We start from the raw sequence: 21,786 nt of genomic DNA, 5'->3' as shown, positions 1-21,786 counted from the left end.
AAGAGACACAAAGATATTAAACAGCTGTTAAATAAAATAAAAGTTGGGATTTTAGTGCCGCCATTTTGTTTATTGTTGTTTTATTGGCTCAATGTATTGCAATAAAACACCTGCTTCATTCCTATTGGCTCCCGGAGCGGTCCTTAGTGGAGAAGTGGAGTGGATCAGCTTTATGTGACTTCTGAAAGATATTTACGGTATAGGACCACTATGATCAAACTATTTCGCTTATTTTAAATGCGCCTTTTTACAAAAAGATAATGTAAATTTTTCTTAGGATAAGATTAAAATAAAATAAACTTTTATAACCTATTTACATTTTTGGCAAGGACTCTTAATAAATACTACCTTTATAAAATAATGATCAAATAGAGGATAATGGAGTTAGGTAGTGCACGGATTAAGAACTGGATCAAGCCAAATAGATAACATTACGATATTTGTACATACGTGGACTGGTTGATGTATTTTATTTAAAACTGGGCATTCCAAACCGGAATGATTGTTTTTAATTGATAAAAAAAATACTCATTGATGTAGATAGTAATAAGTTGATATAGAAAGCGTGAAAATAAATAATTTATATTTATTCTGGATGTGAGGGTATAAATATTGTTTTTAATATTTTAAAGTAAAAAATATTTGTGTTCTATCCTAATTTCGTTTTCAATTATTATTTTACATTTGTAACATGTATGTTTATATTTATGTTTTTCCTTTTTGGTATTTTTTTTTACATTTGAGCATGTTTTTCATTTTTTATTCTAATTCTTAACTTTAAATTACTTCTACAAAATGTTTTCTTAATTTTTTATAATATTTTTATTTGTTAATACTAACTACAAACTTTAAAATAACTTTTTTTTTACTTTAATTTTTAAACAACTTCCATTTATGTTTTTTTCCTTCATTTTTTTGTAATTTCATTGATAAATTTATGTTTTTTTCCTTCATTTTTTTGTAATTTCATTGATAACCTTTTATATAATTATTATATAATATGGAAACTTTACTGGTCCATTAGAAATAAGTCTAACTGTGTAAAATATAAAACGATTTAACCGTACTGTATGTATCCTGAATAAAATAAAATAAAATAAATAAAAATAAAAAATATACTTGTGATGACTTTTTCGCAAAATTTATGTCGAAAGTGTTTTTTTAAAAGTGCATTATATTTGTAGTTTGTTCAATGTAAGACAAATTGAAATAAACATTCATTTGTACTTTTTGTTTATCTAATAATACTTTTATCTTTATTTTATTTAATATTTATTAGAAATTTAACATAAGAGACTCAATGGAATAAAATTTATTTTATACCAGTAATACTTTCAATTTAGCTCATCAATTTTGCATTACTATTTTTATTTATATTATGATAAATAATAGTTCAAAAAATTACGCTTCATTAAAACATTTTTTACTTAAAAGTACGTGGGTTTTTTTGCTTAATCATTACACCGCTTCCCTTTCCGTTTCCCTGTAGGCAGAGAGGATAAACTACAATATCACCTTATATTTGCATACATATCTTGCTGCTTCTACATTCATTATCCCTCGTTTAGTCGATGAACAATATCTAACGTTTCTTTTGATAACTTTACCAATGTCTCATGTATTTTTTGTGAACCAAAATAAATAAAACGAAATATTTTCATGCATGCGCTTCAATTATTCCAACTTTCAACATGTCCATGTTCAAATATTTGTTAGATTTAGTCATTTTATATCAGCATAGTATAGAAACATAATTTAAAAATATTGAAACGCGGGAGACCTGGGCTAAGGATTTTTAATTTGACTTTGAGGGGAAGTTTTTTTTATTTAATACACCCAAAGAACTTGTTTTTTTATTTGATTTTATTGAAATAGACGAATGCGTTCTATCATTTGGTTTTAGCAAGTTTGAATTGCCGTAATATCACCAAAATTGGTTAGGCACGCGGAATGGTCAGGAGTGGTAAATCTGGTGAAAGAAACAATGACTTTTCATTTAATAGTAAAATTATCGACTTCTGGCAATGACATTTTGATTCCGTTATATGCCAGTCTTTTATATTAATCTGCGGAGAATACATTTTTCTTTGGAAATAATTCATGAAATATTATATCTTTTGTTACATTTTCCTCCATTCTTAAAAAATATCCATGAGAATTATATAAACTAGCGGATCCAACAAACGTTGTCCTGCTCGAACGTTGGTTTGCCTGCTATTAGCTTGAAAAAAGATTTTTCATTGATAAATGGGTACCTAGATACTCGTTTATGACTGAATTCCAAAACTAAAAATTAGAAATATTAATGTTTTGAAATTAATTAGGTACCTAAGTACTTTTTTATGGTTGAGATCCAAAACATAAAACAAAATTTTTTTTCAATAAGAATTGTTTTTGCAAATGTAAAACTCTGCTCTTTTAATAACCGGGGCGCAATATGTATATTTTTTATTTTATTTCATTTTTTATAAAAAAGAGAAATACTAGAGTTCTTATTATGTACTCAAATATTAAAATTTTCAGACCATTTCCTAAAAGTCGTAAATAACTTGTGCTGCAAAAATGAAAATCGAGTTATGGTAGAGTGGGATTTAAACCTGGGACTTTTGGTCCGTGAGTCCACAATACAACCTCGGGACCACGACCTAATTTATTTTAGGATTGCAATTTTCAAAAATGTATCGAATGTCAGTTAATATTATTTTACAATAGTATTACCAAAATTCCAGTAAAAAGAAGTAAATTGGTAGAAATTTTAGGGAATTAAAGGATAAAATTAAAGGAAAGAATCTGATTTAAATTCGCAAAAAACGAATGATCTTTGTAAACATTCAAATACAAACTTTTTCATCAGCGAAAAAATAACGTCATCCTATTTTTCAAATAAAATATACATTCTCGTCAAATGCAATCCTGGTAGGTCGATGAATAAAATTAAAAATAAAATAAAACATTTATGCTCCATTCATATTAGATTGAAGATTTTAACATTTTTTACAAACATGCGCAGCGCAAATTTCATTATTATGCTAAAAACCGCACGTAAATTAGTTAAGCCTTTAAGAATAAGTATAGTGACTTCATATGTACAGAATTGAAACCTAAAAAACTGAAAATAGCCCCTTAAGTTAAAGTATCAAGACAAATCACAAAATTAAAATATTCACAATAAAACTCTAACAAAATATTTCGAGGATTCGTATAAATTCATCCATTTTGTCGCGCTGCTCTCTCCGCCACAAGTTGAACTATACTGATCGAAAATATCACCGTGGAAAGTTGAAAGCGCGAATGCATGTAAAACGCAAAACACGAAATCCGTTTTTTGTGTGGTTATAGCTGGATATTTGCTCCCAAATAGCAAAAACTACGCGTGCTCACTGATGAAATGTATCAACGATTATTTAACTGTAAAGGGATGAATTGTTATGTTAGATGTTTCCACGGAGGAAAGCTAAGACAAACGAGAATTATTATTGAAATAATTGGCCAGAAACATAATTTATTATTTTTTGTGCATTCTGAACATTAAAGGATGGGATTGTGCAAAGTAGGAAATCAACATTTTTGATATTTTTATATTATTTATTTATTAAATGGTGCAAGTGCCTTTTATAATGTTAAATATAAGGATTAATGAGTTTAGTTATATAAAAGAGAAAAAAAAATAATTAAAACACGGGTATAAAAAGAAAAATAACTAGTAATATACATATCTATGTATAAAATATAATAAATATTTTTAAAAGTCAGTATTTTATGAATATAATACATGTTAACAGCAGATCAATAGCATAAGTAGCTTTTGCAAATTAATCGTTTTCGTTACTATAGAACATCATTAAATATTTAAAAAGAGATGATTTGAATTCACATAGACTTGAGTTGAAAATGTTGATATGAGAGGTACATTCATTTTTAGTCTGTGTATACGCGGTATGGGTGAGTGACAAAGATAGTTGGTCTGTGAAGGGTGCCAATAATTTAGAGTATTTTGTCTAGTTCTACGTGTTGGTATATTCATATTGATTATTTTTATTTATTTATTTATTTATTTATTTACACTTTTTATCAAAAGTGAAATTTTACATTCACTTTGCCCAGCTATCAAGGGTACATACCCCGTTACAAGCTAGGCAATTACATTCTAATATATGATAATAGTTAACAAATTAATAGAGAACACAGACTAATAAAATATAAACTTACTCGTATACACATTTTAAAACATAAACATACACACATTTACACACATATATACACATATACGTACATACACCCATGCACATACACAAAAATACATGCATAAAACATAGACAATTTATTTATAATGCGAAACATCATGGATGCCATCTGTATGTATATTTTATAAAATTATTCTTTATTTTCATATTTTATTTTCGATATCCAGTAAAAATCTCCAATCCGTGGAATGCATCAACTTTTCTGAATCCCTACGACTAATGTCATGAAAGAGCGAGGTCAACACCTTCCAAAACTTGACAACAATCCCGTCTGTCTTTCCACGATTCTGGCAAAAGGTTATGGACCTTTTTGCCTACGTAATAGTGTTGTCTCGATGCCAGAACAGATAAAATCTATGAGTTCGCAACAATCGAAAGTTATTGAAAATATATGCTACTCGGGGGACCCAAGATACCCCTTTAGGCCCAGCAGGGTTAAAATTACTAATCGGTATGAAAACTCTCAAAAAAATTCTATATTATCTTCCTCTAAGCAACATTTGTATACAGAGCGGTTCAAGTTTGCCTATCTGGAAGTTTTTTGGCAAATCCCTCGTTTGTTGCCCAATTTAACAAAATCCCTTTGAAGTGATGTGTGGGCAAATTTCTTTCCACATATCTCCCGTAGAGTTTGGTTTCTTGCCAGGAAATACACATCTCGTACTAACACCTACACACCCTCTCACACCTACGCTCATACACACCACAGTCACGCCCCACGCGCACATCTCTCACCACACTTCGGGGTGTTCGCGGTGCGGCGCGTATGGACAAATTAGTACTGGATTTACCATTAAAAATATACGAGTAAAAAAGATTATTTGAAAATTACTTTGTGTAAGAGACGGCGAGAAGATAAAATAAGAATTTTGTATTATGGAACTTGGAAAAACATAAGCGTTCTTTTCGTCATGATATTTTGTCAGTAAGGTGATATTCTTTAAAAGTCGTTAATAAAAAAAGATACACAAATCTCAGTTGTATTTCAACTTTTTATGTACATAAAATATTATTTGTGTACATAAATAGCTACAGAATACATGAATAATTAGTTTTTTATAAGGTTAATATTTGAAAAAAAAAGGAAAGACAAATACAGAACAGAAAAAACTGTACAGTCGTACAATCGACTTAAACACAACAATGATTTTCATTGCAATAAAGGCTTATTTAAAATCAAACTTAAAAAGCACATGATAACTGTACTAACCAGATGAGACTTAACGTCAATTGGTTTATGGATCCGTGGCTAATATCTCGGACTCACGGCTCAAAGGTCCGTGGTTCGAATCCCTCTCTATCCCTACTCGTTTTCCATTTTCTCGATTCACAAAGCAAATCAAGCGGAAATAAATCTACCTCCTAGTCAAGTGGTTAGCATTTTTGACAACTATTTTTGGGGTTGTGGGTTCGATTCCTAGTAGAGTCAATATATTTCATTGTTACTGGACTGGTACCTGAAACATAGGACTGATCGATTTGTGTAGGATGATAATATGCTGCATTTGGTTTACTTATACACTGCCCTATGCACCCTTGAGTGTGAAAAGAGAATAGTGTTGATATTTTTTTTAAAAGGAAAAACCCGCTTAACCTTTATTTTGAGGCTTCTCAGCAGGTGATATAAAGGGAATATGAAAGGAGGTAATGAAAAATACACCACAACACCCAGAACAATTGAGGAAAAAAACTTTCTTAGATTTTCTTATTGCAACTGGTGGGAATCGAACCCGTGACGCCAGTTTCACAGTTGGACGTCTAATCAACAGCGCCATGGCGTACAAGTGATCTAGGAAAAAATCATGAAAATGCTTACGTCAGGGTTAAATTATAATACTTTAATAAAAACCGGGAAAATAAGTGTTTTAAATCCGCACTAAACAACGTTCTGAATATAAATGCATTGAATGTGAATACCTTTCAAACACATTTTAAAATCAATAAAAAAAATCTGTTTTGAACACCGGAAAATAAATATTCTTACTCTGATTTGAGTTTCGGTGTGGTAGCGATACACACGAAAATCCTTTCTGGTTAAATTATTAAGCGCCGCGAGTTTGCTTACCCGTCGGCAAACATGTCGCATGTGTACATATTTATGTGTCAATTTACATACATGTATGAATCCAAATGAAATCCCGCGTTGATTTGTCGACATGTGAGCGTTTTACGTTTCTGCACCCTAAACGGCCCCCGGCCTACCCCGGCCGACCGACCCCTGTACCGTACAGAGTACACTCACGGTACACCGTACACCATACACCGTACACCATACATACTCGACAAACGCGTACATCTGACGGACGGATTAAACTGAATCGTGAGTCGTATTGATTTATTCTTGTACAAACAGACAAAAAAATAAATTAAAAAGGACATATAAATCCTAGGTGGTTGGGGAAATTGCTTTTGGTATTGACAAATCTTTTAAAAAATATTTATTTGTTTAAATAATGTAAGTCAATATTAAAATAAATTACCACTTACCGACTTTTTTTGCCTACCGGTTTCACGACGTACCTGTGTCTTCGAAGTCCGGTTTTACGATAGGTCATCAGCCCTGTAAATGCGTAGACTTCCATATTCCCATCTCAAAAATATTTTCCCTCTCTGTTGTAACTAATAAATGTCTAAATAACTTTCCTAGAAATGAAATCCAGCCTGACTACAAACATTTGGGCATGCTCAAAACATTGTTAATAAATTATAATGAAAAGATGTTTGTATTTATTTATTTAGTTTGTAAATTAACAATGTTACATAAAGTTACTTACTGGCATAAGACAATAAAATACTAAAATGAATATTTTCAACTAGTTAATCTTTAATCGTTAGTTGCGCGAGTGGTTGATGGGATTGAGTTGTTTGTGGCTGGATGAACCGCCAGTGGATAAAGGTCCACCTAGCCTACCCATCCCGTGATCTTCCAGCTTTCAATGTTTGTTATTCTTCTCGTCTCTATAGCCATGGGTCGCTACGGTTGCTATGGGAACAATTTTTCATATCCATAGCAACCAACATAAACAATCTCATTTTTTCGCTTCTGGATAATTATTGTCAACGACCGCATGTTCATAATTTTATCTGCCCGCATCTGCTCGTCTTGTAATCATCTGCCCGCATCTTAACATTTTTACATTTTCTGACCACCGCGCCGCCACATTCATCTTTATATTTTGCAAATAACTATAGTGAAAGTGCCGTATTCACCAAAAAGGAAAAAAAAATACTCAGAAGCTAGAACTTGGAGATATCCAGATTCCTGTCCCTGATTCCCTTTCCTGTCTTAAAGGTAGGATTTTTGTTTGCTGTAGTTTGTTTTGCGCATCTCCGCACGACGTACCTTTTATTTCCCCGCAAAAATTAACACAGATCAACGATTCAGTTAAAAAATATCCACGCAAAATTATAATCGCCACCCCAATTATCATTATTCACTTTTGGCACTTAATGGTGCATGGGGCACTGCATTGGTACATCAATCGCAGCGTATCTTGATCATTTTTGTTACATGAAGGTTAGATTATTAGTCCTACGCTTTAGGTGTCAGTTCAGGCCTTTAAAATATTCTAGTGTAGAAGCACCTTATTAAAAAAATATTTAATATCAATTGTGTAATAATATTTAATATCACGTATTTTCTTCTATCGCAAATATTAACATTAGAATATACGATTAATTTGCAAAAGCTATTTATTCTAATGATAAGCTGTTCATTTTACTCATTTTATGTTTATAATATACGACTTTTTTTATATCTTTTGTATATTGACATACCTACATAAATGTATTCCTATTTTTATTTTTATCTATCCATGTTTAAATATTGTTTTTTTTTTGTATAACTGAACTAATTCTTATGTTATATTTTATAATATTGTCAAAGGCACTTGAATAAATAAATAAATATCTGCTGTTTTTAAATTTTATTTTACCAACGCTTCTTTAAGTTGTAATAAATTTAATTTTTTATGTCAAATGACGTGTATTTATGAAGTTTAGTTGTGAAGTGGTTGATGTATTTTTCATGATTGAGGTCTCGAATTTGATTTCTGGTAAGACAGACATGAAACATTTATGCTCCTTAAACAAGCATTTGAGGCGTAAGACTGGTCACGTTACCTTCCTGCAACAAATACACACATAAAAATAATGATGATGGTCAAAAGATAAAATTAATTACAACAAAAAAAAACTTTGAATACATCCGCTGTTATAAAAAGCGTTGATAATAAAAGAAAATAGATTTTTTATCATTTTTAAACATTTTTCGTTGTCTTTTTGCATCTTCAACTTACCGCTATGTATTTCTTCTAATAAATACTAAACTATACCCGAATATTCCGTGTTTCTGTTGAAGTGATCTTGACGTGAAGCACTTTAGTTGGTGTAGGGTTCGAGTTGTCTCGCACCCCCACTCCCCTACTCCGGCCCAGCGTAGTACGCTAGGGTGGGGCGGACCAGGAAAACAAAATGTGCCCGAAAAACAACACTTTGATTTAATTAAACATCTCCTCAGTAAGATAACAGTTGATGTTGCGTGGTTTTTATTATACAAAAAAGAAACAATATTTTCCAGATTTTGTAAAATTAAATCAAATGTTTGGAGCGCATTACGTGTGCAGTTTATAACTTCAAAATACCGCAATAAATAAACCGATTGCAAATGCAAAATGTATTTGTAAATGTATTAAAAATACAAATGTATTTCTTTGGATTTTTTATTTTCTATTGAATATGTTTTGTAACTTGAATTATAACAACAATACTTTTATTTTATCGGTTAGTTGACAGAAATTGCTATTTGGCAATAAGCCCACCAATGTACAATAACATGCTAAAAAAGTCGAATAAATAATAAATAAATAAACCATCGAAAATGACAATAATTAATTACACTACAAGCCAGGGGGCAAAATTATAGTAGTGGATTACAACACAAAACACCCACTTCCCATAATAATTAAAACTAATTATGTGAGCAAAGGTGGCACTATTTTTACTTAATTTATTTTTATTAATAATGTTACAAATAACTTAGAAACGATGAAATTGGTATACTAATTATGTGCCAAATGCATAATTTTATACTACTTAGGGTAGAAAGAATAAAAAGTGGTCGAGTAAAAAAGTTAAACAAATGAAATCGTAACCTAGTAAAAAGTAGGTATCAATAAAACAGTTTGCCATATTAACATTTTTATAAACTTTTTACTCAATTGTATTTTTTACATTGAATTATATGTGATATTTTTGCCGGATTTTTCAAAATAATCAAGAACAGCTATTTTTATATACAAGGCAAATTGCATTTTACCCCTTGCCTTGATAATGATGTAGCAGATAAATTGTGAGAGTGTGTTGAACTAGCGTTAAAGTGTGAAATAAGGACCCATTTCCAACTTTTACAACAGTCATTCTACTCTGCGCTTCGAAGAAAGATTATAAAAACAGAAAAATATTTATGAGACCAATTTTAAACTTCCGTAAGTACATCATTCAAAATCTGATTGGAAATTTTCCGTTTTATAATAAATTTGAAAATATGCAAGCCTGTAAATTAAGATTTTGTTGTAAAAACCTAAAATGCCACAAAAAAAATGGTATAAGTATTTTCAACTTTGATTCCAAAAACATGTCCCTACAAATCATAAAATGCAAATACTTATTTGTATTTAAATGTATTTTTTAATCAATTTAAGATATTGATTAGCAATATTTTATTGCGAGAAACGGATTATAATTTGGTTTTCTTAGTCAATAAACTAAAAATTCGTTTTATTACTAATGTAGCTTTGTTTAGTATAATGGTCCGAGTAATATTTATAGTACTTCGAACGTTTGAAGGTGAAAAATCCATTTATTATACTGTAAATAATGGATCTCGTGTCCAAACTTCAGCACTTCTTGGTAATGTACTATCTTGTGTTATTACGAACGCTTGAAGTTTAAAAGCTTTTAACGATACTTTAAAATAAATATCCATTACTGAAAAGCAGTCGTAAGACATAAAATGTGATGAACGACTTAGGCTAAAGAAATTATAGAAAACTGCATTATGAATATGCAAGAACGGCTAATGCATCATGTAGTGGAAAAATTGTATGAAAGAAATGTGAATCTGAATTTAAAACAAGATATACGTTAAAAATGTTTTTTCAAGTTCCAAATCACAAAAATAAAACTGTTTTAACAGTTTACACGAAACGTTTTGGCAAATAAATCAGGCTGAATTTGCAAGCTTTATGCATTTTGTTTTGTTTATTGCAAAAAAAATATATTTAATCATAAAACGATATTTATACAAAGTTAGTTAAAAATAAAACCAACTGCACAAATCCACAATAAAACATTTTTTAAAGTCAGTGAAGGTAGGAGGAAAATAATATTTTTAATAGTTAGTAGTTACATGTTTGTGTGTGTGAACCAATTGATAAAAATTTAGGGAGTTTAAAAAAAAAATCCACTGGCATTAATTATTACAATATTGACGTTTGTAAAGATGTAGATGTATGTATAATTTTGCACAAAACTGACCCACTGGACTCATTTTATAAAACGAATTATTTCAAAGCAGCCGAAACTACTCAAAAACGATAGTAATTAGTTACATGACATGCATATTCATGTAAGAGATATATGAGATATATTTCACCATGCCAAATTTGTACCGTCAGGTAGCAAAAGTTAACAAGTAAAGTACGGAAAACCCTATATCATTAAATTAACCCTTGGTTTATTATTCGTTAAGAAAACGAAAATGCAAGTGGGTGTATATTTTCCAACAGAGATCAACCATTAAGATCGTGAAATGCCATGGTGACGCTAATTGAGTAATCCACCTTTCTATGCTTTCTTCTGGGGCAAACTTCTTCCGCTAACATTTCAGCGGCGGGGAAATCTCTTTTCAAACAGTAACTGTTTCCGGTTCACAAGTTCCGGAAAACTTTTCGCCGGAAGATTTTGCATTCCGAGTTAGATTTTGTGCTTCTACTCTAACTTTTCTAGACATAAAAATCAGACAAGAAAGCTCGTTTTGTGCATATCCAGTTGGCGCAAACATATGAATAGATCGAGTATTTTTGAAGTTTTGAAGTCGCAAATAAGAAAACTTGCGAATGGGCATACTGAAGCTGTCCAACATGATTTTTAGAGATTTCATATAAACATTTTATTGATACAAAACTCCGATATGTTTTACACGTTTCATTATATTTATTGAGTTCCATAGTAAAACAAACAGAAATATGCAAGTAAAATGCTAAAATTATTGACCCAATTTGAATGGATTTAATATGTGTATTAAATGTCGGATTGGTTTAGTAATAATTCGGTTCGATTTATTTGTGTATAATTATCATTAATCCTAACAACAACACAGAATTTTAGAAATTTAGCTTGGGAAGGTTGCTCTCGTTCAATCCTTGAACCAGTGAAAATAGCACAAAAATGGATCAGGAAGATCTATTCGCTGAGTTAAAGTTATTGGATGTAAGACAATTGTTTGTGTGGTGCCTTCAACTTAAATTTTATGATAAATTAAGTGAGGTCAAAAGAACCCAGCAAAATATAACAACTCGTTCAGCAACACATACTAACTCTATTGTCCCATATGTATCAACCGCCTTTGGTTAGAAGCAATATAATGTAATTGCTCCCCAAATGTTTAATGATTTACTGCCAAATATAAAAGACTCAAAATGTAAAACAAATTTTGAAATAAAAAAACAAAACTGCACATATAAATAGTGTAGCGACAGACTTTTTTGAAAGACATATGTAGATCAAAACACGTAGTACTTTATATAATTAGTACACATATTTTATATTTTTATGTATTTCATTGCTTTATATTGTTTTTTATTATATATTATACTATATTATTTATGTTTAAGTAACATGTATTCTTGGCACATATATATATACTTTTTATTTGTATAATAACGATTTTTAATTTCTTACATTTGATTAGCTAGGCATTTTTAATTAAGTAGTTTTAGTTTTTCTTTTCTATGTTATTGTTTTATTAGTAAAGGACTATTTATGCTCTAAAGATAAAAAAAATCTCCATCTTAGAACAGGCTATGCCATGTTAGATGGAGACTATCATGAACAGAGAATACTCCGTTTTTATTTTACATTAATTTGTTTTATGTAGATTCCTTGTTATTAAGTATGTATACAATTTTTTTGCAAATAAATTATTAAAATAAAATAAATAAATAAGCAACTTTAATATGATTACAATAACACAGGAAATTACAAAATCGAACTTCCATTTAAAAAAAGGCGAAGCCAATTTTTTTAATTTTATTTAAGGCAGGAAAAGAATATTCATCATCATTCCCTTTCCGCACCTAATCGTGCACAAGGCACTAGATTGGTACACCAATCGCAGCATATATCGATCAATTTCGTTACATAAAGGTAAGGTGATCAGTCTTACGCTTCAGGTATCAGTCCAGGGACTATGAAATATTCTTGTGTGAAAACACTCTTTTAAATAAATATTTCATAACAACCATGTTGGGAATCGAACCTGAGGCCTCTTGAATGGCAGGCTAACGCGCTGACCATTACACCACGAGGCTGAAAAGAATATTACGGTATGAGAAAAAACATTGATGGAAAAAAAAACAAAATTCAAACTGAAGGTATATTTATGCTAAACAATTTATTAAAAAAATCTATTTACAATGTTATTATTAGAACACATAAGAACATTTTAATGTGTGCCCTATTTCAATATTTAAAATTTAATTTTAAAAAGTACATATATAAAAAAAACCTAATCGAATTGCATTTTGGCTTGTATTTTGTTGATGTAATTTATTATATAAATAAAAGACGAGTGATACTTTAATCAACAAATTTGGAATATCCAGTGACCAGTTTTATCGTTTTCGCGACATCTTCGAGACTGGTGTCTTTATAAAGGAGTTTAATGTATTTATACAAAACAGAGGTAAGGAGAGAGAATTCAAAATTATATGAAAGTAAATTAAATAAAGTTATTTTTATCTTTTTCGGGTTAACTAATGAGTTCATATAATGCTATTTTAATGAGTTTAAGTATTTTATTTTTCGTGTCTCATCCTTCGTGAGTGTGATTTTTGTCAATTATGATTTCTGAAAAACAAAGGGTAAAAAGTCATTAGTAAAAATATATTTCTATAGATATAGTAATATTGGATATTCCAAATTTGTTGAATAAAGTAACACTAGTCTTTTATTTAAAAAGTAAATTACAATGAACTTCCATCAAGAATTTTCACGTACAAACTTAAATGTTTTTGTTGATGTAATTAATTGTTTTCATACTTTTACAGCTCATATTATGTACGGGTAATTTTAAACACGTTTCCATGCTTTTTTAGCTTTTCTTATGTAGCTGTACTTTTTAATATTTAATCACGTACATTTTAGCTTATGTATAGTAATGTTAAGTATTCATTTAGATAGTTGAACAAATATAATTACATGTACAAGAATAATTTCAAAAACAAAACATTGCGCTAAAATCCGAACGCTTTCTGATGATAGTCTATCTACCAATGTGGATGTTTGTTTTTAACAAAAATCATTGCTATCCCACACAACGATGCGATCAACCCATCATCCCTAATCTCTTTTGGCAACTCATTTAATATCTTAAGTCCTTTATGATACAGATTGCTTTGAGTTGCCTGGATTTTTGTTTTGGGGAGTCTGAAACCTTCACGTCCTCTCGTAGGATAGCGATGAATTTCGTGATTACGCTGAACATCGCAAAACATGTATTCGGGCAATAATTTATTTTTTTATTTAAATACTAATACCAAAATATTTTAATTACTCTTTGCTTTACCGAAAGCATGCTCAGAATCATCAACATAAAAGGTGGATTTTTGTATATCCTCCACATTTTAAAATTGTCTTCATTCCCCTATTTTGAGCTTTCTGCAACACGTTATATTGATTTTCAGCGCCCAAAAAGAGAACACTAGAATAATAATTGAAATCCAGCAAAATAATTGCCTTAAACATTAGATTTTTTGTATTTTAAAAAAGATTTTTTTTTATTCTAGTTAGAAATCCTACCCTTTTAAAAATTTTGTTATTTATGTACTAAAATGTGATGCAAATTTAAGCTTATTACCTTTTATTTTACTCCTTATATTTAATGTTTTTTACTTCATCTATATTTCTACCGAAAATGTTTAGTTTATTGCCCTTTTTAATTTTTTTAATGCTTATTATCATGAATTTACTTTTTGAAACATTTAATTTTAATTGATTGATATCCAATTAATAAGATATTGTATTCAACTCTATTTGCATCTGATTACAAGCATCATCTAAATTGTTTTCGGCTACATAGACCAGAGTGTTATCGGCAAAAAGTTTGACAGAAAAATATTTTAAGCATTTAACAATATCATTTATACAAATTATAAAAAGTATTGGCCCTAAAACCGATCCCTGTGGAACTCCTAGATTAGTAGTTTTTTCCGAAAGATAGTGCATTTCCAAATATTGTTTTTTGTGTTCCATCATTTAAATAATAACTTCCATTTTAGCTCATAATTGTCAAATACTATACTTTTTAATTTACAAAGTGTAGTCTACTTCTTTCGATTGTCTGGAATTACGATTTTTTTTTCAAAAGAGAAATACCTACTTGAGTTTTTATTATTTACTCAACTTTTTAAATGTTGTAAGTAACTTGTGCTGAAAAAATGGAAATCAAGTTGTGGTAAAGTGGGATTTGAACCTGGGACCTTTGGTCCGTGAGTCCACAATTCTACCACTGGACCACAATCCGGTTCCAGAAATGTAAGTCCTTATAATATTTTTATGGTTTTTAGATCGTATTTAGTATAATATGTCATTTTAAATACTTATAATAGTTTAGAATTAAAAAAAATAACTGATTTGTTTTTTGTCTTTTTTGCAACCATGTTTGATTTTTGTATGATATTATTATTTTTATTCTGCTTTTGTAAATAATATTCTAGTTTAATGTATAAATGCGTTCATAACCTAACATTGTTATCTGCACGTCCCAATATGAGTTTTTGCCAAAACTCCTTAAGAATATTATATAAAAAATTTTATAGTACGTTTTCTTAATCAATAAAAAATATTTACCGTTAAATTTTGTTATGATATAAATAAGCTGCCTTGAAAAAAATAAACGATTGTTTGTTAATTTTATAAAAATACCATACCAAAAGTAAAACAAGTATAAACACAAAATGTGCTGAACGTATTTCTCCAAATAGATTATTGAAAAGATGCTCAGTAGTAGTTAAGTCTGTAAACGACACTAACTACTTCTTTCATCTCTTCTCACCTTCTTCCTTTTCTCGTTCTGCAGGAAAGAGTAAGCTCGAGCCATATGTGCGATAAATTGGAGTTTAAAAGGCACTTTGCTCCTGTAATATTTTCATCGTAATACCACCCTTAAGAAAGTGATACTCCTAGCTAAGGCGGAGGATTTTCAATTTGGACTAACTTTATTTTATTTACTATGCAAGTTAATGCTTCAGTTAAGACTGCGAGATAAACACGGAAATTTCTCCGACGATCCCATTTTCTTCTTTCTCGTTTACACCCTAGGTGTTGAGGGGCTTGCAAATGCAACGCCAGCTGCAGAGTCTTTAATTATAGGAAAATAAGAGCAGAAAATAATACCATGTAACGCGCTCTGAAGTGTATCACAAAGACGGTGCAAAATTTATGTAGTAATTCGACGAAACTTCAGTGTGAGATTCAAAATATGATGTTATAATTGTTCTTGAATGGCACCAGATCTGTTTTCATATCGTACACAAGAGCGTTCAAAACAATTTATTTCCAATATATTAATGTATGGAGTAAATCTTGAACGGGCGTCGACGTCCAGGGATCTCGGTATCGGGTGACGTTTGACGCAAAGTTAACATTTAATCTACATATCGACACACCCTACGAACAACTGAGTAACTGATGAAATTAAATTTTACAGGAGAGCGTTTTAAAGATTTAAAAAAAAATTGACTCGGGATGTTTTGCTGTTCTTACATATTAAAGCTGTGAAATTTGGCATACCGCTTTAAGTTGAGTTATTCAATAAGATAAAAAATAAATGCCCTTTCTGAGATCACTAGTTTTTGTTTTATCACACATACACACGTATACTTTGCTTCGTAGCCTATCATCAATACTGTTAATTGCTGATACAGGCTTATTTGATGAAATTTATTGAAATGTTTCGCGAGTATCTTGCCTAGTTACATAATTTTACTCTGTACTTCATTTGATATCTTCCCTTAAAATGTTCACTTAAACAGCTTTTACCAAAAAATCGTAATTAAATACGGTCTTATATTCGTTTACGTATCGCTGTCACAACATTAATATTAGATCGTTTTTATTATTTTGATAAATATACCTTTTAAAAAAAAAAAAATTCAAATATTTGACCGAGCCTATGCGCATTCTCTCGCTTTCCTAGGGGTAGAACTGAGCGACGGGCAGATCTCCGTCGCCCGCGCCGCGCCGCATTACCCCCGCGTGTCTGTAGCTGGCACGTACTTAATTATTCCTCGGATTTTGTTTTAGATATATGCAGTTAAACATTTATACATCTAAAAAAACATTTTCCAACGGTTTTTGATATTTTTTTCATTATTCGATATTAAAGTTTCTAAGGTGTAGATTTCAAAAATGCAACAGTCGTATAACCGTGACTGGGGCAGTTACACAGTTGTACGTAGGATGTGTCGATATAATATCACTAGCTTTTACCAGCGGCTTTACTCACGTGGTATAAGGGAGACTTATTGAATTATTTTGGTCATTTAGCCATACCAATTTTTCCGATGGAATGATATATTTTTTCAGGACAGAAGGTAGCTTGAATCGATTGCCTGCCTTTTAACTATCGCTTTGAAAAAAAACATCGATCCGGTAATCTGGTATAGCAAATAATGAATGTGTTATGTCCACCTTATGCATTTGTGTATTCATTTTTGAAATAGGGTATTATTTTTTGGGGAAACTCTACTAATGTTTAGTATGTTTTTAAAATTAAGAAAAGATGTGTTAGTAAAATGGTTAATGCCGATTTCCGGGCAACACGTTGACCAAATTTTATTAGATTACATTTGATAACAGTGACGGGTACTTATATGTTAGAACTTTGTTTTATTGGTAAATCAAGACCTGAATATTTTAATACACGGGAAAAAGCCACTTTCATTATACCAGGAAAAAAGGAAATAAAAAATTCCATTAGCAAAACAAGCATTTCAGCAAAAAGAGCCCGTATGCATGGCAGTAAAAATTTATAATTAGGTTCCAAAAAAATTGAGGAAATAAAGTGTATTTAAAAAATTACAAGTGTAAAAAGTGTTTCTAATAAATAAATGTTAAATTTTATTTTTATTATTAGTATTAATATTATTTTTAAGAAATAACCCGCTAAACTTATATTTTAAAGGCTTGTCAGCAGGTAGGACAAAGAAGATATGAAAGAAAGCAATGAAAAATACACCACAACACCAAGACCAATTGAGAAAAAAAAAATTCTTGGATTTCTTTCTTACAATTGGCGGGAATCGAACCCGCGACGCCAGGCTAGCCGTCTCACCAACTGCGCCATGGCACCTGTTAACATATAATACATTTAACAGATATTATACTCCCAGGACTTACAAATAAAAAAAACTCATTCGGGACCTTACATAAAGTTCATAGTTTTTATACCATAAATGAATATTAAGATAATGCAATCGAATAAATAAATAGGATAAAATACAATTCATGTAAGTAATAAACACCATAACCTCATATAATGAATGAACTGTTCGTGTTTTCTCAACTTTTTTATTAACTTGTTTTTTAAAATTATCTAAATATTTTTTTTATTTAGTTTTGGTTAGGCTGTAAGAAAATGCTAGTGGCAATAAGTCTGTCATTTAACTATGTATACCTTTCTTTTTATTTTTGTATGTATGACATTATATATTATGGCTAATAAAGATTTATTATTATGGCAAAGTCGTTCGTCGTCGAAGTCATCCACTGCTGACTGTTCGTCGGCAGTTTATGTCATAACTGTGGGATGCAAACCTGACTTGGGAGGACGCTCAGGAGCTGACAGCCGATAAAAATGCACGCAGGCTCCTTGTGAACACCATATGCTCCAACTAGGGAACGAACATGGTATGTTGATGGACTGTCACCTAAAGCGGAAGACTGATTTCATTACCTTCAAATATCATAGGATCAAACTACTCTGCATTTGGTATACCATGTAGTGCCCTATACACCACTGAATGTGGCCAGAAGAGTAATGATGATGATAATGTAAAATCGGAAATTTTTGTTATGAATTATAAATAAATGAGGGTTTTTTTACAATATTTCATTGTGAATTGAACGCGAATCACAAAAACTTGAGATCGTAGTCAAAAGTGTTATTAAGAAGTAGAAATAAGACATGACAGTTATTATTATTTTTGTAGAAAAGAGCCTCGTTCTGACAAAATCGTGAATAAGACATGCAAAGATATTGGTTTGAAAAGAAATCTATCAATAAATTATTTCAATCGCATGCCCAGCGAACGGTTTGATTGATTTTACCCGTTTTTTTTCATTTCCCGGGTACCAAGTTCGTTTTATTCCAAATTGAAATGCCAATCAAGTATCTGATAAAGTAGATTCTTCACTCATCCAAAGAACAGGACAAGGAGCTTTATTCTCTTCCTCGAATTAAATTTTCAGTCAAATTGGAAATGAAAAAAAGTTAACGGAACCGCAAAAAGAAACGGGTGTAGGAAGGTCTCGATGTAATATTTTTTAACCGAAACTTTTTTTGAATATAAGGAAAAAAAGTAAAAGCCGCATTTAAAATATATTTTTTTTAATATTTTTATTTTTTTTAAGACAAATATTACTTAAATGTTTACATTGACTGATGTTTTCTAATTTAACAAATTTAACTTAGGTGAAATTAAAAGAAATTTCCTGTTTGATTGCTTTTGAGTTTATTGAAAAAGACACGTTTTATTATTTAAAAGCTTTTAAAGCTACAGTCGTTCAATAGAGGTAAAAATATTGTCTAAATACTCAGATGATCTATTTGTCCGGACAAAATACTTAATTTATTAACCAAACATGAAACACTTATTTCGATTCACGATAAATACATTTAGCTTGAAATACTTTTCATGGTTTAGTAAAATATTGAGTAAAAAAATACTGTTTATTTTAATGCTTTTTTTATGTGTTTATTTTTCCATACATATATTATTTACATAGAAATATAATTACAAAAATACATTTTAGAAAAATACATCTTAAAATTAGGCTATAACATAAATTAGAAAAAATGCCCGCAAAGACTTCAGCGTCTGAGCGTGGGCCATTCCTTTTTTAATTATCAAAAAGTTTATAGCATTTAAATATGGTATGACATGAAAAGAAAAGAAAAATAAAAGAAAAACCAAATTAAAATATCGGTAGTCAGATAGCAGAAGGACCATCTGTAATTTTCAAAAATTTTCAGGAAAGCTGAAATACATCTCAATTTCAAGACTTTAATCCACAAAGTAAAATATTTTATTGTTGCTTTTTAATAATAAATTACCAACCATTCTTAATGACGCTGATTTTTTTTTTCTGCGTGTATTTACTGAAATATTAATTAAAGCTTTTGAAAACTTAAACATAAACAAAAATCCAGATGGTCCCTTTTGCCATCTGACTACCAATATGCTGATATTACGAAAACATGATTTATTTGCAGTATGTATTCATTTTTTATTTTGATTTAATTTTTTTTAAATAACGTGTCCATTTGTTCCTTCCAGGCTAATCCAAGATCTTAAACCTTCTTTAAACTGTACCAGTGATTTAATGTTTTGTAGTTCCTTAGTTAGAAGATTGAAGGATCTTGGACCAACATGTAAGGAGTGCCTCTGTGCGAATTTAGTTCTGAATCCTGAAACTGACAGTACACTATCGGATCTATTAGTAATACGATTTAAATTATTGCTAAATAGTTTTCTATTTAAGTTAACAGATTTAAAGTACTGAAATAAATATAATTTTCTAAAACTAAGGAGTCCACTCTCTACGTATAGTTTATTTCTAGGAAATAGGTTTTTGGGTCATTTCTGTTGAGCGACTAGGCACGTCCAAAACTCCTCCCACTCCTTTAATTCTACACACGGTATATATGTATGTATAATAAAACTTTGGATATTTTAAAATCGCGTATAATTTCAAATACTTGATTCACTTCCAAAAAGATTTGGTTAAATAGGTGCAAAGGTTTTCACAATCACTGTTATCAATATGTTTATTTTTTGGGTGATACCGTGTGTGTTGGATTTGTTCACTCAGTTAACCCTGAAGATGGCTCCTGCAATGGTAATCGAAACGTCGGAACAAATCCAACACAGACGGTATCACCCAAAAAAGAAACAAATTGATAAGATTTGGTGATTTGACGCCACTATTGCAGCTTCTTCAACGTCCATTCTGCACGGATGTACAAACATTACGCTCGGCTTGGTCTCCTGGCCTCAGTTGCCTATATTTTAGTCGCCGAGGGACCAAGTCTCCGGCGACTAGTCGGCAGTAAAAAGTGAATTCACAAATTTCTAATAAGTACATCTGAAATTTTGTATTTTGAAATACTAAAAACGCTTAATCAAACACCTTAATACGTGTGGATTTATCTACGAAAGAAACGAGACGTACGTCGCAGTGTTAAGGGCGAACTTTTTTCTTGGCGAGTCAGCGCCTACTGCAGCCGGTCTCACCACGATTCTCGACTAATCAGAGCACGCGGTTGGACAATCTGATTGGCCGGAGCTCTGGTATGATTCGACGCTCATTGTCGATAATAGGATAAATCAGATGCTTTAATTATTAAGGAAATTTAACTTTGAAAAGTAACAAGCAACATTAGTGGAAAAAAGTTTCATAAGTCAGAAATCCATCTTTTAAAATCACAAACCATTTACGTATTTTTTTTATAAAACGGTTGAAAGAATTAACTAAGTACTTTATGAAATGAATATTCAAATTTTAATATATATTTCTGGGTAATTTTCTTAGTTAAAACATTATTTCTCTTCCTTCACTTTAATCCAACTTTAGCTCTTAAGAACTTTGTGCTAGTATGATAAGTAAATATGTATAACATAATGCTTCAATTCCTGGGATATCCGTTTTAAATTCGAGTCATTATTTTTATTTGAATGTATTTTCCGGTGCCTGGTTATAACAGATGTCGTTATCATTAAGGAAATTCCTCTTCAGGTTTATATACTAATGAGTTTCCTCCGTAATCCCATTACTTCCGTCTCTTTTCCGCCAGAAGTACCGACTGATATATATTAATATAATATGGCGTCTTATCTTTCAAAATGCGGAAAAAATATATCAATTAAATTATCGTATTACTCGAAAAACGTGCCAAAGTACAAAGTTTATAATTTTCCACTCACTTTAATTATTACCACGCGTGTATTGAAGTAAAAACGAACTTGCCTCTCGGCGTTTG

The sequence above is a fragment of the Micrasema longulum genome, unplaced genomic scaffold (assembly GCF_059751315.1).
Source record: "Micrasema longulum isolate JH-2025_06_02 unplaced genomic scaffold, ASM5975131v1 h1tg000011l, whole genome shotgun sequence".
In the NCBI taxonomy this organism is placed as follows: Eukaryota; Metazoa; Arthropoda; class Insecta; order Trichoptera; family Brachycentridae; genus Micrasema; species Micrasema longulum.
This window is presented reverse-complemented; position numbering follows the sequence as displayed.